The sequence below is a fragment of the Rhinolophus sinicus genome, linkage group LG05 (assembly GCF_036562045.2).
Source record: "Rhinolophus sinicus isolate RSC01 linkage group LG05, ASM3656204v1, whole genome shotgun sequence".
Lineage (NCBI taxonomy): Eukaryota > Metazoa > Chordata > Mammalia > Chiroptera > Rhinolophidae > Rhinolophus > Rhinolophus sinicus.
This window is the reverse complement of record NC_133755.1, coordinates 23018878-23044977: the sequence shown is the minus strand read 5'-3', so window position 1 is coordinate 23044977 and position 26100 is coordinate 23018878. Positions and strand designations below refer to the sequence as shown.

The following is a 26100-nucleotide window of genomic DNA, read 5'->3' as shown; positions in this document are numbered from 1 at the left end:
TCGAAAAGGTGACATCAGGAAGGCACTCAGAACTGCATAAGAACTGAGGACTTTTGCAGCTCAGGGAGCCTGTCTTGACTGAGAAGTGACCACACTGCCACTCTGCTCCGAGAACCCTCCATTCTGCTCTGCTCCGCTTGGACCAAACCTCTGCTGGACCGACCTCCTGGACCAGCCATCCTTCCTCACTCCACCAGGACTCTGATTGACTTTGGGAATGGCTCCTTACTCTATTTTACCCAATTATTGTGTTACACTGTGTGCTTTACTGTTTGGTGTGTTGATGGTCGATGCTTTACTGTCTGATGTGTTAATAGTTGATGTTTGAGTAAAGAGCATATTGAAAGGCATTTAAGATATTGCGTGCTCTGTTCTTTGCTCATGCCTCAGCTACTGTAAAGGCCTGTCATTGCCAGGTAGATCCTGGGGGACTGAGAGTCTCCCAGGCATTAGTCACCCTGACTTGTAGGAAGAGACTGCAGCACAGACGTGAGCCTAGTAGTCACTGTGACAGCTACTTTCTTTCTAATAAATTAATGTGTGAGACGATGGGTGGAAGGAGAAATGTATGTGTGTGAAGGTGTCCTCTCCCCTCTTACTTCTGTATGTTTGTTTGTATGAGCCCTGAATGTTACCCAATGTCAGCTGCAAGACTTGGCATATATGCCATCCGCATTTTGTGTGGATAAGGAGAAGGCAAGACACCATCCTCTTGTGCACTGAGAAAAAGAATCAATGCATAAATTTTGCACCCAAATTATATACACAAAACTTCCAGGCACTGAGGATTTGGAAATGAATAAAACACATCTCCTGGTCTCCACAGATTTACAGGGAAAGATGATCATTAACATACAATAATGTGTGGCTCCTGACAAAAAATTAACATACAATGTCCAGCTTTACTTGTGATTATTAAACCAATCTGATTAAAAGATATTGGAACCAGGATATACATAATATAACCGCTCTCCAACCAGGCCACTGCTGCTCAACTCTAAGGCAAGCTCTTTGGTTTTTTTCATTTTTTTGTCCCTCAGTAAATAAATTTAACTTTCTTGGACATAATCAAGTAGTAAAAGCCTTGATAATTATCCCATTTAGAAAGACAAGAGGGAATGGATGCAGCGTAGGGAAGGCTGTGCCTGGAATAAAGGACAGACACTGGGACTGTTTGTTTATGTTTGTCCTTCATTTATTTTGGGCTTTAATCAACTGTTAAACTAATTGAAACTGATTGATGGATTTTTATTTGTTTTCAGCTTATTGTGTCTAAAACAGTTTTAGTTTTTTAGTCTAAAACAGCTATAAGCCATTGATGAAGAATTGTCACCAAGAATACTCTCGTTAATGATCTTTAAAAGCATGTATATATAGTTTATAAATATAAATAATTCATATTAAAAATTTGTTTTATTTATGGAGTGTCTAAAGTAACTTGAGTAGTTATTGTGGCAGCTGCAAGAAGAGATAAGATATAATCTCTGATAATAAGCACTTTATAAATTAGTTGGGAAGAGAGGAAATGCACTCATGTAAAGGACAATTAAAATTTTAAGGCATTATATGCAAAACCCTAAATAATCTACTATAGAAAAACAGAAGCAGGAAAGATTTTCATTATGGATGCTGACAACTTACCCAGAACATCAGAAATAAAAGAAGCTGTAAAGGATTCATTGAGTTCCTATTATATGGTAGGAAGGAGATGAGAAATCATCTACTGGGGAAACAGCATGGATAAACCATTAAACCAAGATTGGACAAAATGTCTACCTAGGACAGAACGTAATACTTGAATTGGGATATAAGTTGAAGTAAGTGGCAGGAAAGGACATTGCAGATAGACTTGCCTGTCAGGCTTTTGACTTACTGGGAGGTACGGACCATTTTTGATCATGGTCGCAGAATGATGATAACCACATTTTAGAAAATAAATCCGATAGCAGTGAAAATGGAGCACCTGATGGTGGCAATGTAAATAAAAAGAAAAGTAATTATAATTTAAAATGAAATTGGCAGATCTTAGAAACTGATGAAATAGATTTGTAGAAGAGGAAAACTAATATAGGTTGAAACTTGAGTTTCAAGACTGGGAGATTAAGGGCATTGCTAACAGAAACAAAGGGAGACCGTAATGTTTGTTAAAATAAATTTCAGAGCGAAATGAGATAGTCACTTTTTAAAATACTGAATTATCAGTTGTAGTATGTAAGATGATATTTTCTAGCAAATATTTTTGGTGAACTGAGTTTAAGAGAGAATTCAACATTCAAGATATAATTTAGGGACTCATTCATATTAGATACCTGATTAAATCATAAAATAGTATTATAGAAAATAAGAGAAAAGGGCTAAGGATAGAACTTTAAGGTGTTGCTACATCTGAAAGCATAAGAAAAAAAATAAAACAGAATTAGAGATAGAAAGATAATTAGACAATACCTCTTTTTCCTATACAGAGCTGTGGATATTTCACATATATATATGCTTGATGATCTACTCCAAGACCAGCAGAGAATAAAAAATAAAAGGCTATGTATTGCACGTAAGTAAATTGATTAGTTAAAGTAATCATAGGTTGTTTTTTTTTAAAGGAAGAAGAAAAGCCATACTTGCTATTAATGATAAAGAGATACTCTGACTTTCCCCTGTCTTTTTACTAAGCATGAGCAAGCCAGACAGAACTGCAGCAGGAAACAAGAGAAAAAAAAAAAGGATTACTGTTTACTGTTTCATTTATGAAATGGTTTTTATTCTACTGGTGTCTCTTTAAAAATAAAAATCAATAAATATATGTCCATTCAAATTGATCTTTTGTTGGACTGTACTACTGGTCTGACATATAAATTAGTGTTTCTTAGATTTCACTGTCCCTCTGGGATAAGACTGAGAAACAATAATATGTTATGGAGAATGTCAAATATCTTGCCTTTACAGAAATTCTTTTCTCTGTATCTTTTTTTTTTTTTTTTTTTTTTGGTGGGGGAGGGTGGGGAAGGATGGATGATGGACATTGCTATAATCAGAAAGACACAAATATTAATTTGTGTGATAAAGCAAATGTCTTTAGTCACACATTGTTATTGGAATTTAAGGACTACTACTATCTTTTGTGGAATCATTTTAAAGGAAAGTTCTTTCTGCTGATTGCCCTAAGTCTGCCCCTCATTAGACATTATCTTGAGAAACTCACAACACCTATTTAAGCCATTTTCCTGCTCTGTGAAATACCCACCCTTGTTACTCCTAGTGTTATGAGGATCACATGAGACAATCAAAGTCAGCGTTTCGTGAATTGTGAAATTGTCACATGCATGTCGCTACTGTGAATTTTTCTAGACTGTGTCAGGGACGTAAAGGATGGACCTTTGCTGTTTCTATGGAACTACAGTACTTCCCATACATAAGGCCTGACGTGAAGTAAGAAATCAACAACTATTTGTTGAATTCACTTCCTCTCCAAGAAATGGTTGTGTTTAAAAGTATCAATAAAATATATATGGAACCACCAAATAGAAAATTATTATGAAAATGAACGCAGGCTCAGCACTTGCAAGAATGCTGATCCATTCCTGTGATTAACCCGGTGCTGTCTGTCCTATATCCTGAAAGCTTTCCAAAGAAAGAGACAACACAGCATCCATTCTGCTTTCCAGTTCACGTGTAACAGCCTTTCTAGCCATATCCGAAACTAGAGATTATTTATTCGTAAACCCGGAAAGTATAGCCAAAGGAACTGATAACACCCACACAACAGAGTTAATAAAAATTCAACAAAAGGCAGGGAATGAGGAATAGAAAACAGACTCAGTGTGAAAATAGGAAGGCAATACCAAACAATGTGGAAGCAAAGAATTGTAAAATAAAATGTTGCATGGAAATGTCTGTTTTCACTGAAGTTCGTGGATATAATTTATTAAGACACCGGAAGCATGTCCAAATAATTTGACCTCAGAATAAAAGTAATACTCTATAGTATTTAAATGATCTCACTAGGGCTCCTAACATAGTAACATTTATGAATGGGGGTGGGCGGGTGAATGGCCAGCTGTGAAAAGGGAGAAGGGACCGTCTAGCTAATAAAACAAAAATGCAAAACATAGTGACATAATGGAAGACCTGTTTACCCTGCATCCTGGCTCCCAAACTTCCTCAAACCAATCTCTTTGTGATGCTATATTCAGTGGCTATATCTCAGGATTACTCTCAGCTGACTATCAAATAATGGCTGCTTTGACATTAACTAATATTTTTTACCTGATAATAGATTTTTATTTGACCTTACTCTCACAAGGTTTGACGTTATCATGCATATTAGAAACAGAAATAGTGGCACGATGGGCAGTTGAGCTAATTGGGAAGAGGGCACAGCTAAAAAACCGATGGGTAGGATGCCTTCTTTCCAACATAAATTTTAGACAGGCCTTATTCTCACCTCTCATATCAGCCAGTGTTCTCATAGAAAGATACCAAAGGATGCACTATAGTATCAATCACACCCTCCAGGTACAGGGACCCACTGGTAGAATGAGGCCACAAACTGGGTATGGGTCAGTCAGAGAGTGAGTCAGGTCACTAAAGCCAGCACTAAACTATGTTGAGACAAGCAACAAGTCAAAAGGGTCATTTTGGTTTTAAAACATCAGGGTATGCATGTGGGATGCCCAGACATGCTTATTTCAAGGACTCTCTGAAGACCAGAAGACCTTCCTCCAGGGCATCGTTCCCTGTGCATGATGACAGCCAGTCATATTTACAACTTAGCATTTTATCTAAGACATCTTCAGGGAGAGATGGCATTAGACAGAAGAGACATGGAGAGTTGTCCGCATGGTTGCTGAAGCTCTGCCAACTACCTGGGCCAGTGGTAGTCAGGTATTTGAGTTCTCCCACTGAGAAGGGGCCCAGAGCACCTCTGTCTGCAGTGACTCTCAGCCTAGATGGAGGGGAACAGTGGGCCTACAGGAAGACTTCCCCCATGTTTAGAGGGCTGTTTATTTCATTCTCCCAGAAGGCTAAGAGGTTTGAACTGAGAACCCTCTGGAATCGCATCCATGTTGCCTTCCTTAAGCCGAGCAACTAATCACACTCGGGAAACAGATGGGCAAATCAAAGGTAAATCATTGTTCACAACTGCATTATAAGTCACACAAACTATGGAGAAGCTTTTCTTCGTGTGTGTTTTTTTTTTCCCCCTCCTAAAAGCATTCTGGATTATGAATAATACCATAAAAGATCATGTTTTATTTTGCTCCCAATTTCATATGGGTTTGAAGCATATGGCTTTTATTTTATTGGTAGAGGCAGGAAAAATGAGTTGATGTGATGGTTCCTGGGAACTTTATAAAATATTTTAAGTGATAGTACAATGTTATCACATGTACCAAAGACCATTTCAGCATTAAACACACATTTTAAATCATGGTTGGGGAGAGGTAGGGGAGGCAGTGGTACATCTAAAGAAACTCACAGGTCAGAGATCACAAAACATGGTACAATAGTATCTATTGTGTACACCCAGCGTTAGCATTCAGTTCTGGAATGCATGGGAAGGATGCTTGTTCTCATTCATGGGACAGTCCCAAACCCCTACTTTTCTACTCTTGGATTCACTGTGTGCATTTTTGGTAGCAAAACTACACATATATATAATATATATTCTCTCCAGGAGTTCTTTTTCTCACGGATTGATCTCTGTTTTATTGATTTGTTGCATTTTGAATTATCTTTCAATTCCAGGAAATTACTCCCTTTTATTTTTTCAACAAATTTCCATTTTCCTCTCTGTTATTCATAAGCCTCTCCCAGAAGCCTGCTTCAAGAAATTGAATTCTATAATGAGAAGTGTTGCAAGATTGCCTTTCTTCTCATAATATGAGAGAACTAAGAAAGAAATAATATTTTGTCCACTTCTGAGATTGGGAAGGGGGAAAGAGAGAGAAAGGGGGACACAGGATGACAATTCTGAGCAAGACTCCCTACCCACTTATTCTGTTGTCCTGTCATAAGTTGCGCATCAAACAAGGGCCAAGTCAGACAAGCAACTTCTAAGGAAGATATGGGTACAAATGATTCATTGTCTGACACTTTTGATTTTTCTCACAGAATTGAGTTTAAATCATTGACCTGGTATGGAGCTGTAAGGCACGTTAGGGTCTTTTAGAAAAATAGTACAATAACGATGCCAAATACATGGCAGTTTAAAGAAGTTTTTTAATAAGCACAAAAGGCAGAAAGTGCTGTCTTTATCCAAATGCCATGCCAAGATGAAAACAAAAGTGCCAGTACGCTTCAAATTATTTAGGTCAAGAGCTAGCATGCATCCTTTTACAAAATCCCTGAATTTGCACCGCCTTTAAGATATGATGGGTTGTTCTTGAATCAGCATTAAAAAAAAACAAAAAACTATGGCCAGTTTTCTTCAAGAATATGAGGCATGGGATATGTGGTGCTGGGACAGAAGAAGAGAGAACAGGGGTGAGAGAACATGCACTGACTGTATTTAATATTAATTTATCCCACCAATACTTCGTAAGCTATTGAACTAGCATGCCTTCAGAAAAGAATAGCTAGGAAACTGCTCCTAAGTTTAGTAATTTAAAGTTCATTAAAAATGTATGCTGAATACTGAGGGATAGGATCTAAGTTTGCGGTTTAAAACTCTTAGAATTTATTTTCTATAATAATGTTAATTGAATTCAAAATGTACTTATTGATCCTGTTCATGTACTTGATATGATGAGTAGTACAAGGAGGATTAACTCAGGTTTCCTTCCCTCCACAACTAACCAACATGGGTATAATTCAAGTGGTAACAGGTAAAAGTCTTCAGTGAAGTCCAATAAAGTGTGAGGCAATTCCAAGATATGAAATATTACATCTAATAAATAAATCAAAAGTTTTCCCGGGGCAAACAGTGATTGACATCGATTCTGTAAATGGATAAAATTTATATAACTTTTGGAGAGTGACAGGGGCAGTATCTCTGGCACTGTACTGAGAACAAAATAAATGCTCATAAAATGCATGCCAAATGCGTTAATCCTCTTTAAACAAATGGGAGTTATAAAGCTGGTAAAAGGGTGCAAACTTTCAGCTATAAGATGAATAAGGTCTGAGGTCCTAATGAAAAACTTGGTGACTAGAGTTGATAGTACTGTATTATGTAATTAAAATTTACTGAGAGTAGATTTTAAATATTCTCCAACAAAACAAAACAAAAACTTACTGATATGCACAAAATCCTTCAAAGACACAAGTTTCCAAAACTGAAATAGAAAACCTGAATAACCCAATATCAAATAAATAGAAATTGTGATTTAAAACTTTCCTTCCAAAAAAAAAAAAAAATCTGTCCCAAATAGGTGATGGGTGAAGTCAATTAAAAATTTAAGGAAATAATTACAAACAATCCTATGAAAACTCTTTAAAAAAAATAGAGACTGGAGCAATGAAGTCAGCATTGTTGGTTGGTTTGTGTGATTCACAAGGCAACACAATATTGAGGAAAATAAAGCACTAGAAATGGTTAAGTAGAATTGTTGACTGTGAGGTTAAAAGAGACCAAATTAACTCTAAACATATGGGGAAATAAAGGGGATAGAGGTCATGGTGAGGATGAAGGAGAGGAAAGTGATGGAGTATGAGGTGAAATCCTGGTGATCAGAAAGAGTAATTTCAAATTTTAAGATCTTAGAATAGTTATCAATGATATTGTAGTCCAAATCTGGGTTGCTGATGTGATATCTATGACTGTCAGCGTAATTTTGAAGTTATCGAAAGTAATGATGGAACAAAGTAAAACAACAAATTAGGGTGCCCGTGCAAAAGTTGGTATGGAATAGAGAAGGCTGTCCTCAGCTTTGTTTAGAGACAACAACAAACATTCTGTTTCTTGGTCAGGTCTGTCATTTGCGAAGAAATTACTATACGCCAGCCATTATTGTTGTCACATACCTGCATTATGCCATTTGATGCATATCTTCACTATGGAGTAGTTAAGTAGGTGTCACGCGGGGTGTCATTCAGGGTCTCTTGTCCTGCTCCCAACATAAGAATGCAGGACACGGTGAGGCCAAAAAGGAACACCCACGGAGCCGTAGATAGGGGAGTCATACCACTACAGTCTCGCTAGCAGCTGGGTTAGAGAGCAGGAAGCAGGAGCCCCACGATCCGCAACCTGCAGTCCACTTCTCTGCGAACCAACCGATCCCTTGCTAACTGCAATCCGCTCTTGCTAGCTCAGCCACCATCTTCTTGCCTAGCTCCCATTTGCTGCTAGCGTAGCCCCAGCAGTTATATTAGTGGCCAATGGCTCACTGGTTACAGCTGATGGCCAACTAGCCACAGCTGATGGCCATCCAATCACAGTTGATGGCCATTTACTACCTGAGCCAGCACCTTTCTACGTGAGGCCGAGAGCCTGGAAACTGCACTCCTGGCTCTGCCCCACAGTAGGTATTCATAACTTCAGTTTCTGAGACGCCAAGGTTAATATGTTATCCAAGCTCTACCGTCTACACAGTGATGGAGCAGAACATAAACAAATGTCTGCGCTTTAAAAGCCCATAAGGTTTTCTAAATCATCAGCCTCACCACACAAAAAACATCTGAAAACATAGTAGGATGACTAGAGAATTATGGTAACGTTTATTGAGTTCTTACTATAAGCCATAGGAAGTGCTAATTATTTTACATATATTATTTAATATTCACAAAAAAACAAAGAAGCCAATATTATGTATTTCCACTTTAGGGAAGAAAGGAATTTCTACTTAAAGAAGATTATTTTTCAAATTTTCAAGGTCTCCGAGTTGGTGAGCTAGGATTCATAACGAGGTCTGACTCCCACAGCCACTATGTTATAATCCTTTGACCATGACTGAGTTTCAATAAACAATGTGTTATTGAGCAAAGGTGATAACGTCGTCATCTGGAGATAGAAGCAGAAATGAAGAATAATGCTTTTTACCCCTTTGAAATGATGTTATGAAGAGAATCCGGGCATTAATTAAGGCAAAAACCAGAAGGTGGGGATGAAGGAAAAGGCTGGTGAGAGAAAAAAGGAAACTATTTGAACACAGAAATATTGTTTCCGGACTATGAAATGGATGGAGACATATAACACTGAGGGCTGTTTGGAAAGCCATTTGAGGGAATTGCATTCAAGTAGAGGCTAAGCACTTCCTTCAGAATGTGATACTACTTTGGGAAGAAAGGCATCATAAAAGACTGCCAGATGCCCTGAATGCCCCGGGGCAATTAAGAATGTGTCACGATTCCTAGGGAATAGCTTTCCTATTGAAAATCTAGGAGTGTTCTGATATCCACCCAAGTCATTTTTGCCATGTTCTTCTGTTTATCACAAGCAGCAGGGCACATTATATTACAGAGTTTGGAGCAAGGTAATCTGGAAGCAGTTGGTCCACTGACTATGGTGATGTGACTGAATGGAACATTTCTATTATAATAAAGAAGAAAGAATAAAGGAGGAAGGAAGGAAGGAAGGAAGGAAGGAAGGAAGGAAGGAAGGAAGGAAGGGAAGAAGGAAGGAAGGAAGGAAGAAAGGAAGAGAGGAAGGAAGGAAGGAAGGAAGGGCTAGCCAGTAAAGCAATCATTTGGTTCTTGCAGCCATGGAATGTGTTAAAATGAATTTCTATTTGTTATAGAAACAGACTTATTATTTGTTTCTATCCAGGAAGGAGGTCAAAAAATAATCTGTGGGCTCAAACTGTAAAGTTCTGGCATAGAACATTTATCTCTACTGCTTTAGGTTAAGCGTAATTATGTATCTATCAACCCATAAACTCAATATATATATCTCCTTAGTCCATCTAATTTTACTTCTTGGTTGTAGCTACAGAAAAACAAAATATTTTAAGGCATTGCAAAAATTATTACCATTGGTTACTCTCACTAAACTGATAAAATAACATGATACATGAAAAAATACTGATTTTCTAACTTAGTTAGAAAAGTTAATTTTGTAATATTTATAATACAACGTATTGTAATCTGTAATATTTTGTAACTTATGATATTCAAAGTATGTAGAAATAAATCATTCCTAAAATGATCAGTAGCAATTGAAGATACGGTGTTGACACATGTGATGCTAATAATATTATTCAGTGAACACGAATCTTGAGTTTTCCATCAATGACTAGCACCAATTTATTAGATTGTTTTACTTTAGTCACTATAGAAGGCTGAAAGGGAAAATAATGATGTGAGCTAGAATTCTGAATAATTTCAGTAAAAGAGTATTTGCTAAACACAGTTTTATGTGGGCCAAAGCAGGCACATCTCTTTTAAGATGAAATAAGTGGTACCTTGGAGATCATGTTCCTCCAGCTGGTCGCTAACAAAGAATTAACAGGATGAAGATAAAATACATTTCCCCAGGTTTGTGGGCTCAAGGCCAGCATATAAAGGGCTCTGGCTCTCACCACCCAGTGTCACTCAGTTCAGGCTGGAATTCACTGGCAGGTTCAGACATACATGAATCCTCCTCTCCCCCCAACATCCTTTAAAGACACTGGCTACAGTTAGGGCACACTCGGATACACCCTGGGCCTAAAGTCTAGGATCGTGACCCAGCCCCTGCTATTCTCCATTTTTATAGGGCCAGAGTGAGAGAGAAATAATCCGAAATTCTGAACTTCTTCGACTCCTAAAAGGCTCCCTCTGTTTAGGGAAATGGTAAGTGCCCAGAGGCTGCAGAAAAAAAAAATCAGTCTGGCATTTAAAGATCTCTCTCTAACTGGCCTCCTTATAACTTTCACACTTTATGTTTTTCCTTTCACATGCCTTCAGGGCAGCTCTCTCTTAATCCCCTCCACAATTCTGTCAGCACACCTTTACATACAGGATGCTACTTCCTCACCTCCTCTTCTGCAATCTCCTTACCCTGTCTGGAATGTCTTCACCTCCTCTTTCAGAATCCATGACCTTGACCTTGCCTCTTCTCAAAACCCTTCCTTAATAGTTCAGATCAAATTAACCACTGTTCCTCTAACTTGTAAAGTGTGGACCTTGAAAGGGTCTTTCAACTGTAAATGTCATCTGGTTAGTTCTTGGCCTTAAAGAGTCATTGTGTGACTGTCTGGGGAAAGCAAGGAAGTTGTTTCCTGATGGCCAGAGAAGGAACTTGAAAGAGATTTGAGTGGATCAATAGCAGAAATGCACATCCATGGTTATACTTTGTAAAGTTTGTAGAACTCATAAGCTAAAATTATTAATAGAAGAAAACAGATAAATTAAAAATGTCTCACTTTCTCAGCATTGTACAAGGTCTGAAAATTAAGTTCATGAACTTGTTGCAATGATGTTGCTAAAGGTTTTACATCAGAGAAATTATTCATTATAAGTTTGTACCAACTGGACAAATAGTTAACCAAGTTTACTATTTGGAAGTGCTGAAAAGGCTGCGTGAAAAAGTTAGACGACCTGAACTTTTTGCCAACAATTCACGACTCTTGCATCGCAACAGTGCACCAGCTCACTGTCCATGAGGGAGTTTGCAGCCAGTAAAGAAATAACTGTATTGGAACACCCTCCCTACTCACCTGATCTGGCCCCCAATGACTTCTTCCTTTACCAGAAGATGAAGGAAATATTGAAAGAAAGACATTTTGATGACATTCAGGACGTCAAGGGTAATATGACAACAGCTCTGATGGCCATTCCAGAAAAAGAGTTCCAAAATTGCTTTGAAGGGTGGGCTGGGTGCTAGTGTTGGTGCAGAGCTTCCCAAAGGGAATACCTCGAAGGTGACCATAGTGATATTCAACAATGAGGTAGGTAGCCCTTTTTCTGAGATGAGTTCACAAACTTAAATGTCAGACCTCGTATCAAGGTAAAAATCATTGTGAGGAATGTTGCCAGCCATATGCTGCTGTCAGTCCTATTTCTCCAAGATGGCAGCTCTATCACTCACATTTTTCTGAAGTGGATTAATTCATTCGGTGTGCATTTTGTGAGCATTTATTCTGCTCTCAGCACAGTAGAATCACAGAATTTGAGAGCTGGCAGGGACCTCAAGAATCATCTCACACCCTCTGCCCCTATTATTTTTCTGTAAAACTCACTGTGGGAGTGTGACAAGTAAAACAGTCGCGCAGCTCCTCATTTACTGCCATGTAATAGGTGAAAAAATAAACATGTTGATACTTATATTGTGCCTACCCACAGCCCTCAGGCATTTTAAAAGTGTGGAGGCCAGTTGGAGTTCAGGAGTTTTAAAAAGTCAATCACTCCTTAACCCAGCTCATCGTCCTCAGGAGAAACAGCACTGGATTATGAGGCAGACGGCCTGACCACACCTGGCTGGCTATGTGTGGAAACTTGGCAATTCATTACACAGTATCTGGCTGAGCTCAGGTTTTTCAGCTGTAAAATGGAGAAAATAGCACTTGTCCTCACAAGTTAAATTATGCCTTCTTGTACACAATGTCCAATTTAAAGGATGAACTGAGAAAACAGCAGAATCCCTCTTAGCCTTTGTAAATGCTAATTAATTGGTATAGTGAAATTTGTGTCACTACTAGTGAAGGACAATTTAAATTGCCTTCAGAGAAAATCTTTTCTTATTTCCCTATATAGTTTAGTTGGGTTTGACAATAGATTGAGCTGACTTTACGTATGTGAAATATATACATACATTTTTTTTCATTTTAAACCACTGTAATTTTTATAATTCTCTGTTTGGAAAATTAAATAATATTTATTTTATTCCTGGGAATGTAGCTAATTGACCAGAAAGATTAAACAGCCCTTCCTAAAACTGATGGCCATGCCTTTAGAGAACTGGAAATGTCTGAAGCATAGAAGGTGCAATTAGTTAAATTAGGGGGGAAAAAAGAAATGTTCAAGATAAAGCATTAAAGAAAAAAAGCAATAAACAGTCTTTTACAATGGAAGAAATTTAACAAGAAGGAAAACACAGTATTTTTTTGTTATTAATAATAGAACTATAGTTTTTATTCTTTTATCTAACTGAAAGATACAGTGATTAACTACAGTTTCTGAATCAACCTGACTATAATTTGCTGATGCCATTTTGGAAGAGACTTTGCAAACAACATACACCATCAATAGTTCCAGTCTTTACCTCCCTAATTTATACTTATAGCGTCAGCAAAAAAAAAAAATCTCTCCTCAACTTTTGGTCTGTAGCTAATCATGTAATGTCTTCAGATATTAGTCAGGCACTGAGCACTGAAAACTGATTCCCAGTCATGAGCTTGCGTCAGACCTACCTAGTAGATGCCAGAGCCAGGTCTAAAACAACAGAACCTCAGGCCTTCCCTGGGGTTATTCCACTCAAATATACACATCAGAACTATTGATTCCATTGAAATGTCTGGGAAATGTGATATTTTGTCCAAAAGTCAGGTTATATTCTGACATAGGGAGGAATGGCTTGGTGTTTGTACTAGTTATTGACCTTAAAGAAATCATTTTTTTTCCTTCTCTGGGTTTAGTTTTCTATTCTGTGAAAGAAATACGATGACTATCATTCCACAGCTTACAGAAAGCCAGGGGAAGACAATGAAAGGACCTATGGGAAAGGACGGTGGAGGGGTATTCAGGGTACTGCCAGGGTTTGTCTCCTGAACTTGCCGGTTCAGACACCAAATGTCCCATCACACCATGAGTAGCTTGTTTACCAGGAAGGACTTACATGACCCAGGCTCCCAAGAGCCACTCACTTGGAGCCAGTACAGGAGAATGATTGCACCAAGACCAAACTACCTAGATTCACACTCCAACTCTACTACTTGCTGTCTGTGCAACCCTGGGACAAGTAGTGAACCTCTCTGAGCTATATTTCCCTGTTTATAAAATGAAGATTTAAATAGTAACATCTTCAAAGATTGTTGGGATTAAATTAGTTACAACATACGAACTGCTCAGAACAAAGTCTGAAAACTTTATTGAAAGTCAAACTTTATTGAGCACATAGTAAGTACTCAATAAAGTTTACCTTTCAATTTTTAAATTAAATCAGAAGAGTAATTTATTACTTTATAATGACAAATATAAGTGTCCCAAAAAGTTATATTCATAAAATCTAGCTAGCCTTGCCTTTATTTAGTAAACATGGACCAAGACCAAGTAGCTTCTGTCTCCACCCCTGATTCCACTGGAGTTTCAAATGCAAGTTCTTTCACTGTATTTCTAGCTCTATAACTGAAAATGGTTAACACATGATTCCTCAGAAAAAGTGTGAACGTGGTAGTCTTCCTTTGCCCATCCTACCCTTAGGCTGTTCCTCGAATATAAGAATCAAGTTTGAAATACAAGGTCTAACCAGTAACCCCATTTAATTCTTGGAGCCAATACGAAGTGGCAAAGAAATGGAATTTTCTGCTGATGTGCCTCCCTGTAGGAAGTGAATTCCTACAGAAGACAAAGAGTTTCTCTGCTGAGTCAAGGTCAGGGGTCCATCCTATGTGGTTTGGAACTTACCCTTATCATAACAGTAAGCACATTGAAAATACTTCATTCATTTCTTTGCAGAGCTGTATCACGAAAGCCCTGAGAGTAGGGTATGGAATATGATTAAACAGATTCCCAAATCAGTTGATCACCACAGCCTGGCTTGTGGCTTTTCTAGAGAGGAGAAGCATTGTTACCTTATGCTCCCTTTCTCAAGTCTCCCCATATATTCCCATCTCCATTCTCCCCCATATATTCCTCTACCCTTTCCGTCTATCTCTCTCTCTATTGCTCTGAAGCCCCATAAAAATTAACACAAAAGAGTTGGTCACTCTTGGCGTTAACTATGACTTTATTAGGTGGGAAGGTGAGTATCTCCTTTTCTAGTACATCACAATTCTCTAAAAGTATCACTGTAGTTGCAATTATGTATTGAGTATTTAATTAAATTTCTGCATAAGAATTTGATTGAGGACTTTTATACTTTGACTCAATATGTTCTGTAGAGTAACACAGCATCATGGAAAACACAATCCTTATATTAAAAATGTATCTTGACCTTTACACGTCAGCCCTTTGAAATATTTTTTTCAAGTGTTTTTGCACGCGTGGCTTTTTTATAAGTGTACGTTACATAAAGAGTCAAAAAAGAAAGAATGCTCTCGTGGGAATGTATGAAGAAGGGATCAAATTTGTATAAATAGGAAGCATATTGTAGCTTTCCCATCAGAATATGTCAAAACTCTCATTTGCCTGTCACTTTTGCCAAGCCAGCACACAGTTGTTATGCCTACCTATTGTCACCAGACTAAGGCTTGTGCTATTATCCACATCATCAAGGAGAATTCAACTGCTGCTATTGAGGAACCATGCCATTCCTCGTTCTTTTATGCAGTACACTCACGGTGACATATTTAACTAGGGTGACACAGTTATGTTTGTCAAAAGGCCCTCTAGCAATGATAATGTTAGGTTAGGGGAAATGAATAGAAAAACTAGGAACAGTCGATCACTTAGTGAACTCTTGAGTATATTTACCTGAAAGAAAAGTCAATCCAAAAGGTAGATATAATGGAGATAGTACATGCACACATGTGATAGAATAAATAATAGATATGAATGTTCAGTGACAACATGTGGATCAGTAGTAAGATACTTCAGAGTTCTATGAAAGTTGCTGTCATGTTAAAATGAAAGTCCACATGGCAGTATTTCCTTAGCGAAGAAATGATAAATGTCAGGTGTTAGAAACCATTTCTTTTCCATGTAACCATTGTATTAAACAACTAAGGGCAGCTTGAAATGGTTCAGACTTGGAGATAAGCCCTGTAAAGATAGGTTAGCTGTCAAACTGTCTTCGTTTTTCTGAAGATTTTGAATATAGCAAGTGTTTTAAGAGAACAAATTGAAAAAAAAAATAGCTTATAACTCACCAGTGGAAAAAAAGGAGATGTGGAAGGGACTTAGTTGAGAAAGCAACAGAGATTGGACGCAAAAAGACATGAGAGAGTACACAGAACGCAAAATGACTCTTCCTCTGCCTTTTGGCCCCATAAATGGAGCGATTTCCATAAGATCAATATCAGTACCTCCCGTCAATGCCTTTCCAGTTTACAGACTTTGTTGTCTACTTTTTCTCCTTGAGACATTCAACCTTGCACAGCAGGCACCAGGACCTCCTCCCTTTCAGACCAAGACAGACTAAATGATTAAACCTTTTTGTGCCTAGGACAAAATGTCCCTAAGCTAGGTGGTCTCCTTCAGCTCCATAGAATCCAATGTGAGAGCAGCTTTGACCTTTGGTCTGAATTGCTTATTAGAGGGAAAGTGCTATTGAGAATAAGAACATACCTTTTAAAGTGTTCTCTTCCCTATAGTTTAAGGCATATGCATTTCAAATTAATGCACTTTTGAAAATATACTGTTAGCTTTGCTGTCTAATACACAGCAAAAGCCATGTGCCTCTATATGTATTGTATACACGAGAGGTTTACTCTGGAATTTATCAGTGCAGAACCAGCTTGCTATGGCCAGGTAACTTATACTCTATATAAACAAGTGTCTGGACTAACAATAGGAATTATCACAGTTATGATTGATCAAATACCTCCATGTCCCAGGTATTGTACTCTGTAATCACTTTCTCCTGAATGGGATTATCCTACTCTTCTTTCCATGTGTCAACTATTAATTATACTCAATTTGCACTAATCCATCTCTTACAGGTTTTGGCTTTTTATTCTCACACAATTGGACTTCTTTTCCTTCCTATTTATTATAACTCCTCGTGAATGAATGGAAAGGGTAACCTGTCCCAGGGGAAGATTTTACTAATAGTGGATGATTCTTTTTTTCACCCCACACAGTCCTCATGCCCCTTCTCTTAACTCTCAAGGAAGTGTTTTCCGACTAACAGAAATGATTACATTTGGAGAGAGATGGCTCTCAGGCAGTTATCGTTTGTCATGGGCTGGAGCCCTGCAGTTGGTGTCAGAGAGGTGGGCTTTCATCCTGAGTTAAGAAGAAATGGAGGGAGGTGATGGGTTTTGCTGAGACAGTGGAGAATACCGTGGCTTAACTTCCAGAGAGAAAACTACTGGGGAGGGGTTGCAGACTGTTCCTCAAAACTTCTTCTGCTGGAGGAAGAGGAAGTTTAGGAGCACCTACTTCCTTCTCCTGCTTCCTGCATTTTTCACTCCTCCCAACTGTCCCCAGAAATGTTTCTTGACACTATGCAAATATTTTACTAATTCCAGGAGGCAACATGGCAGAGGGAAAACAGAAATTATAGGACACGGACTTAGGTTTAAATCCTGGGTCAATCCCTACCAGCTTTGTGACATTGACAACTTAGTAAGTTCTCTAAGCATTTGATTTCTCAGCTATAAAATGGAGATGTTAATACATACCTTGCAAAGTGATTATGAAAATAGAATGAAATGACTTTAATGAAGCACATAATACAGTTTTCATAATAAAAGATGCTCAAAATATGTTTAGTTCCCTATTCCCACTCAGTTGTTTTATAGGTGATGTTCATATTTTTTTGTTGTTTCATTGTCATGCAACACAAGATTATCACAGAACACTTTCAGTGCTCTCACTGGGCTCGGTTAGATTAATTTTGTTGATGATACACCCGGAATTCTTTTCAGACTACATACAGACTTTAGACATTGCTGCTGACGTGCTGTTAACACTAGGCCATAACTTTAAACTACATAGAGTTCATGGACCTGACAGGTAAGCTCATGGCAGGGCAGTGGCAGAAGCTATTTGGGGCTCATAGACTCTGACAGCCACGCAAAGGGCAGCGGGGGAAGGCCTAATTCATCCACACTTAGGGGCATCTCTGGCAATGAAGAGCAATGGAAAAGGACAGGTACCACTGACAAAAACTATCTACTAAATGTTAGCCTTGTGCCTTAGAACATGGGCTGTCTTTAAGGTTTGACAGATGCTCATTTAGGTTTATGAGATCTTGTGAGACTCTGCTGCTTCTCAGCCTAGTAAGAGAGTGCAAGATTTCTGTTCCTTAAACAACTCCTGAGAATTTGCTGTTCTACCCTGCAGGTATGAGAATTAGTGGCAAGCTGAGTAATTTAGATTATAATATAGAAAATTCAAGATTCAATTGTCAGTTGGAGTATTTGTTTAATTTAGCTGATGCTAAATGGAACTGTTTAGTACTCTAGGTGTCTCTGAGATGGAGAATGCATATCCTGTGTCACCTAAGGCTTCTTCTATCCTTCTTCCTCCCTCCCCATCCCTCTTTACACCCTCTCTTTTATCCCCTTGCCCCAAAACATGAGGGAAATCACCAGGTAGATGTTTGTAACTAGGCAACAGTACACACACCACCACCACCACCACCACTACCACCACCACCACTTCACAGCATGACTAGATTCTCAGTTCTCCCCACTTCCCCTTGTATGCCTTCATTTTTCTCTGATATGGCAGGAAAATCAATGGGATAAGAGTTTGTTTGGTCCCAGAAGGAAATTTCGTGATCCCTACTCTCCAAGGAGATTCCCAGAGAGACAGTAAGATCCCAGGAAGAGAACAGATGCTTGATGCAGAAAGATAGACGAGGCCGTAGAAAACCACACAGGTTTTAGAGTGTGGCAAGGAGCCTTTCAGGAGGGCCCTGTGATTCCTACCTCATGCTGTTGTGCCTTTTAATTCTCTTCCTTTCAGTGACAGCAGGAACTATAACATGCTTCTAACCAATTGAATGGAGCAAAGGTGATGGAATGCCACTTCTGTGATGACATAAGATTGAAGCACATCTAGCTAGGAGACTCTTTTTCCTTGCTGCCTTTGAGGAAGCAAGGGGCCATGTTGGTTAGGAGCTGATGGTAGCCTCCAGATGACAGACAGCAAAGCTGTTCAACAGCCACAAGGAAATGAATGCTGAGTTCAACCACATGAGTTTGGAAGAGGCTCCTTCTACAGCTGAGCCTCCGATGAGGTTGCAACCCTGGTTGGCATCTTAATTGCAATCAGACTTAGAATCAGATGGTCCAACTAAGCTTCATAGATTCCTGATCTACAAAAAACATGACATCATAACTGGGTGCTGTGGCAACATTGTTATGCAGCACTAGATAACTAATATAGAGAGCACAAATGGAAGGAGGGAAGCAAACCTGAGAGACAGGTAGAAGGGATAGGTGGAAGGAATCCTGCAATTGGTTATGGAGAAGTAGTTAGGGCCAAAGATGTTTTTGCAGATTGTGATCCCTGGGAAGCAGGCTCTGAAATGGAGCTTAGGGTGCAGGGAGTTTATTAAGTAACACAGTTGGGATCAACACCTGTGGAAGAGAGGTAGAGGAATTGGTCAGGACACAGGGAGATGTGCAGTTGTGATGAAAGAGCAATGAAGACATCAGCCAATCCCATAGATGCTGGAACTAGAAAGACCTTTCAAAGCTATCATGCACTGGAGCAGAATGGCTGAGCCTTTTTATCGCCGCAATGAATTATCACTGAATATATGCAGCCCCAAGAGAGTCAGGACCTTGGGTAATGTGACACCAGCTGAAGGCTGTCTCCTGATGGTAGCTGGGCAACTGGGGCTATCTGCCCTTCTTTGAGGAGGAATCTGGGCCTGGCATCACCATGTCCATTACAGATATGTAACTGAAGCACAAGTTGTTCTACCACCTGACCTGGGCTACATAGGCTCCCTTAAATCTGACACTGCTTTGGGAATGCGCTGGACTCAAATTAATGATCCACTTCCTGTTATCAAATAGGTATAGAAAACACAAACTCAAAACTCAGTTGTTATAGAAAATATATTATATTCCCTTCATGCTGAGTTCATGGACTGAGACTCCACAGCTGTTGTAGTAGCTGTTATAATTACACCAGGGGCACAAAGGATAGAGGTATCAGTTCCCAATAGACAGACTGAGAAAGAGTTCATGTTTAAGTAGGAACTGATGGCACTCTCATAAAGAGAGATTGAAGAAAATCTAATGGAGAAACTAGTACAAATGTGCAGGCAGGGTTAAGGGTAAGGGGACACACAAGGGATGCTCAGCATCCTGGAGCCAACAATAACATCCCACCACGACCTTTCTTAATGTGGTAAATTCAGGGTGAGAGAGTCATAACTGTAACTCAAAGAAAGGATTATTACAGTAGGGGAGTTGTGGCTTTGGACAGAGGGTCATCGACACTGCCAAAAAACACCTTTATCTTTCCACTCCCACTCTCAGTCTCTCAGTTCTCCTGCCAATACCTCCTATGGGCCAAACCCAACAAGAAGCCAGAGGGCAAGACGTCCAGGTGATGCATCCCCAAGTGGCTAGCCTCCCAGGTCACTGAGCATCATGGAGAGCAAACCTGAAGAGGTAAATTGGAGCATGACCACTATGGAGCAGAAATTGAAGGAGAACATGTTAAGCTAAGGAAATAAGATGAGTAAAGGCAGAGAAATAGGAATTTCCAGACTCTGTTTAAACAATAGTCAGTAGTCTGGTGTGTTTGGAATATGAGCACCCTGGAATGGTAGATTGGGATAAAACAGACTCGGTTCAGGAAGGAAGGAGGGAGAAGGGATCAAAAGGATCCTGGTCCAGAAGCTCACGTCAGGAAATCCAGCAGATCTGGCAAAATAGAACAGGATTGATGTCTATGTTATAATCCAATAGTCTTATCCCCAGTATTTAGTGCAGAGAACCAGGACTGGAGAATGTGACTGACCTGGCGATCTCCTGACTGTGTAACAATGAGCCAAGTTATAACAAGTTCGTATTGATTTGCACTTGGCAATCCCCATCAAGTTCTACACACTCCGTTACTTAATTTTTTCATCAGAAAGCAGCCTGCTAAGACCCTTAATCATTGGTCTTGATCACTCCGATTCTTCCCTCAGTGTTGAAGGACTGAGAAGGCGCTGCTGATATATGTGGTATTCCAGGTGCTTTCACATCATTGTCATATGGAAAAAATGCCTTGTGTGTTGTAGTCACACAGCCATGTGTTGCAGCTAATTAATTGGATGACAACCAGTCCCTGAAGTCTTTTCCAACATTATTGCTTTCCTGGCTTTTCATACCCATCATGTCAACACATGCTTCCACAGTCTGTTAGCTCATCCTTTTGATAGCATTGTAACATTAATTTACTAACAGACAGTTTCACCTTTGTCCATTCTTTTTGGTTGTTTTGCTTTCTTTGATACCTGTAGTATCTCCTGGGCAATATCTCCTTAGAATTCTATTGACATACAACTTCCTCCATCTTCTAGAACAATTTACCAATACACAGAAAGTCACATTTTTAAATGATTACATTTTTCTCCAGAACCATGCCATTTCATGAGTTAAACTTTCCTCTTTCTTCAGGATAGGAAATTAGTTACATGGGGCAACCGATTCTATTAGTTGGAATGTGTACATTTCATCTGTTAACTTGCTCCTCACAAAAGCCTCATGAAGAAAGTGTTTTGTCTCTCTTTTTCACACAACCTTATGGTTCAGTGTGATCATGTAATTTGCCCACTATCACACAACTTAATTGTTTTGGAGCCAGGATTGAAATCCAGGTCACCCTGACACCAGAAACCGTGGTCTTTGCCCCGTGCCACACTTTGTAGAACCCTCCACAAGTCTTTGCTCTCCACCAGTAGCCAATACGGTCATTCTTAGAAAAATATGGAAACATGAGCCATTAACTTTTTAATGTGAATGTATTATTAACCCTTCCAAGAGTATTTACATTTTAGAGGAGGTCTTAAGAAAAGAACTCCAAGAAATGAATCTAAGACTGCTTTTTAGGTATTGCGATAGGTTGTTGCAGTTACTTTTAAATAAAAAAGTCTTGGGGGCATTCAAAATTTAGTGGGTAGCTCTTGGGGACCAGCGGAGCAAACATGCTATGACAGCAGGTGGAAGAGCCAAGCTGGTGTGTTGAGCCCTGACCGCCCACTGGGCATGGGCGTCTCCTGCAAGCCCCTTGCGTTGTGCCCGCAGGTAGGGCTGGATAGAGCTGGATGGGGCCACAGGACCGCAGCCCAGAGGCCCTGAGCAGCGACTCTGAGTGGACCTCCGCCTGGTCCAGCGGCTCCTACCGTGACACAGGTCCACAGAGGGACAAGGCTCCCATGGCGCCTCCCAGGGCTGCAGCTCTTCTGCACAGGAAAGGCATCACCTACTAGTCGGGCCTCCAGCAACTGGCACTCTCTCTTCCTGCTCCCAGGACACTGTGCAGTGAGCCAAAGATGCAGAATCAGAGCACTGTGGACTGAAGTGAGCAGGTTCCGTATGCGGAGCAGTTGTGGTTTGAGACCAAAGCGTCGGGGGATTTCTGCTATATTGGGGAGCAGTACTGCGTAGCTAAGATCCATAAATCAGTGTCCCGGAGAAAGTGTGCAGCCTGCAAGATTGTGGTGCACACCCTGCATCAAACAACTAAAGATATGTTTCTGCTCTAAGCCGTTCTTCGTGAATCCAAGAACGTGGGTGAGCCAGCCTTTGTGTGGCACCATTGTGTACACAGGTGACACCAGGATGGCAAGTGGTGGCACTGTGGGAAGGGCTTCCAGCAGAAGTTCACCTTCCACAGCAAAGTGATTGGGACAATCGGTTGCTCTTGGTGCAACCAAGTATATGGTAGCAAGGTGTCCTGCTTCATTCTGCAGCAGATCAAGGAACGGTGCTGCCTGGAGGTCCACGCCTCTGTTGTCATCCAACCCGCCTGGGTCCTCTGTGCCCACAGGTCCCAGAACACCCTCAAGGCAAGCAGGAAGTAAAAGAAAGAATCCTTCAAGAGTAAATCCAGCAAGAGAGGACTCAAGAGGTGTGTGTGTGGGGGGGCTACTGCAGACCCTTCATCATCAGGCCCACCCCAACTCCTCATGGAGCTCCTGCTAGTGTTTATAAACCCCAAGAGTGGGGGCAACCAGGTCACTAAAATCATCCAGTCCTTCCTCTGATATCTCAGTTCCTGACAAATCTCTGACCCTGGGCCAGAAAGGGCCCAAGGAGACGCTGGAGATACACTACAAAGTGCACCTGGGGTAATGGCACCGTGGGCTGGATCCTCTCTACCCTGGACCAGCTGCACTCAAAGCCACCACCGGCTCATACCATCCTGCCCCTGGGCATGGGCAATGATTTGGCCTGTATCCTCTACTGGGGCGGCGGCTACACAGATGAGCCGGAGTCCGAGATCCCCTCCCACGTGGTACAGGTGGACCACTGGGACCTCCGCGTGGAGCCCAACCCTGAGGCAGGGCCTGAGGAGCGTGGTAAGGGTGACTGACCAGCTACCGCTGGGCTTCTTCAACAACCACTTCAGCCTGGGCTTTGATGCCCGCATCACCCTGGAGTTTCACTAGAAGCCACAGGCAAACCCAGAGAAATTGAACAGCCGCATTCCCAACAAGATGTTTTATGCCTCCCATCGCCACATATTCTGTGCCGGGACAGCCCGATGGGCAGAACTAAGGACTTGGCCAAGCACATCTGAGTGCTGTGTGACAAAACTGACTTGACCTCCAAGATTCAGGGCCTGAAACCCCAGGGCACAGTTTTCCTGAACATCCCCTGGTAATGTGCAGACACCACGTCGTGGGGCCACCCTGGGGAACACCTTGACTTGGAGCCCAGAGGCACAATGATGGCTACCGTGAGGTTATTGGCTCCACCATGTCGTCCCTGGCAGCACTGCCGGTGGGCAGGCATGGTGAGCGGCTGACGCAGTGCCCTGCAGTGTTCACCATGTCCAAGGCCATCCCGGTGCAGGTGGATGCCGAGCCCTGCAAGTTTGCCACCTTGGTATTCACGTGGCCCTGAGCAACCGGGTGCAGAAGGCCAAGCACCCAGTACCTGAGCAGCTGTGGGTCCGCGTGAACACAGTCAGCACGCATGACTAGGAGGCCCTGCGTTATGATAAGGAGCAACTCAAGGAGGCCTCCGTGCCCCTGGGCACTATGGTGGTCCCAGGAAACAGTGACCTAGAGCTCTGCCACGCCTACACTGTGAGGCTCCAGAAGGAGCTGGAAGATGCCAGTGTTGAGGCAGGATAGATAGTCTAGGAAATTGACAACCCCCTCCAGGATACAACATGAGGCACCTCACTGGTTACACAAGTAACAAGTGACTGTATCTAGCTCCTGCAGCTGGAGAGGAAAAAGAACCAATTTTATCCAGCAAGGTTAATCCCTATAACTGGGACCTGACTTTTAGCTAATTATAATGTCATTATAATCTCATTTACATTGCGGATACTATAATGGGAGTCATCAAAAACCTGCCCCGGAGGTATAAATACCCATGGTCAGGACTTCCTCGCTGCACTCAGTCTCTGAGTTCTCCCACACTTCCCTCTCAAGTGTGTACTTTCATTTCAATACATTTCCTGTGCTTTCCTGCATCTGTCTCGCTCTTAAATTCTTTCTCCCACAAAGACGAGAACCTGGTCACCACTGCTCTGGGTCGAGTTCTCTCTTGGACATCTCTGTGAGCCTCTGGTGACAGAGCCAAGTCCCCGACATGCCAGAAACTGTCCCACAAAAGTTGCTCCCTGTATGACAGCACTGACAGCCATTTCTCCAGGACCTGCCGGGCCCAGGAACATCTCAGCTATGTGACGGAGATCACACAGAATGAGATTTATTTCCTGGACCCAGAGATGTGGAGGGCATCAGCCCAGCCTGACTTCCCAACCCACACTTCCCCTCCCCCCATCTGCCCCAGCTCACCCACGCTCTGGTGAGTCCTGAGGCTCCTCCAGTCCACTGACTAGAAGTCCCACCTATAAGCCGGCTGCGGTCAGCCCCAGCCACTTCCCTCAGCACCAGCGGCACATGTCCAGCTAGCTGCCTGCGGTCCCCACTGTCCCCTCCCCTGGCTGACTCAGGGGCAGCAAACTCTACCTGGCCAAGCACCTGGCTCCCTCCCTGACCTCTCTCCTTCCACCCCAGATTTGACTCTACAGCAAGTTCTGTCAGCTTTCCCCCAACATCCAGCAACATCCAATCACACCACCCATCCCAGCTACCATGCCCCTGGCCTCCAGCTCACACTCTCCAGCCTAAAACCTTCTCTTCCCTATGGTCGTGTACCCTCCCTGGGTATCTGGTCATTTAAGGTCATTGCATCATGTGCAGCCTCAGCCTGCCCTCTCCCCTCCATCTACACCACAGTCCAGCCCCACTCAGCTCTCAGTTCTTTGAGGCTTCAGGTTTGCCCACCTGCTCTGGACTTTTCCTTGCTGCCTCAGACACATCTCCATCCTTCACAGAACTGCCTCTCCCATTCACACTTCAGCTGGGGGGTTTACTCCCCAGAGACGTATTTCTGGGAACCCCATCTGAAGTTGCTGTTCAATTACACTACCTCCTTTTGTATTCTTCATTACACTTCCTGCTCTCAAAATACTTTCTTTACTTGTGTACTTGTCTGCCTGGCTAGAATGTAAGCTCCTTGAGAGCCAATTCTCCATCTGCTGTGTTCACTGCTGTATCAGCATTGCCTAGAACAGCACTTGATATGCAAGAGGCACTCAATACACTGTTGAAAGAAAAAAAAAGTAGTAGGTAGCTCTCAATCTTCTCTATAGAACTGATTTAATGATTTTGTCAGTAAGAGTTGCCAGAGACTGAACATTTTGTTTTGCACAACATGGTAACATTTTTACTTTCTTGAACAGGATACAACTGAGTTGTTTTTCACCATGGTATTTCAGCACTCACATTTGATTCAGTGCCAAACAACCACCACCACAGTGGCCACAGTCTCATCTCCTTAAACACACAGTGACACGCATGACCTCATAAGTTCTATATTACCAAAACACTAGGTTGTCTTCCTGGAACCATAAGAAGTGCAACACTAAGACTATGATTTTTAATAATGTTGGCTTGGAAGAAACTCCTACTTACTGTAGAGATTTCTTTTTCATAGCAGGCCTTTTCTCAAATGGATAACGGTGCCTCAGAGACTCTGTAGGTAATGCTGTCCATCTCTGGATGGCCTTGGAGGGGAGATATTTACTGGGGATTCCTTGGGAATTTCTTACTTTTTATTATGAGCTTTAGGATTTCAGTGATGCACCATGAAATGAAAAGAAAACACCAACAAAAAAACTATGTACCTATGTTTTTTAGCCATTTCGATATTTTTGTGTGAAATGCCT

At 41.2% G+C, this 26100-nt stretch overlaps 1 pseudogene; it reads left to right on the top strand.

The window, feature by feature from the left end:
- The first annotated feature begins 21952 nt into the window (after positions 1-21952).
- LOC109452541 (diacylglycerol kinase zeta) lies at positions 21953-25138 on the top strand (annotated as a pseudogene).
- Positions 25139-26100: the final 962 nt, after the last annotated feature.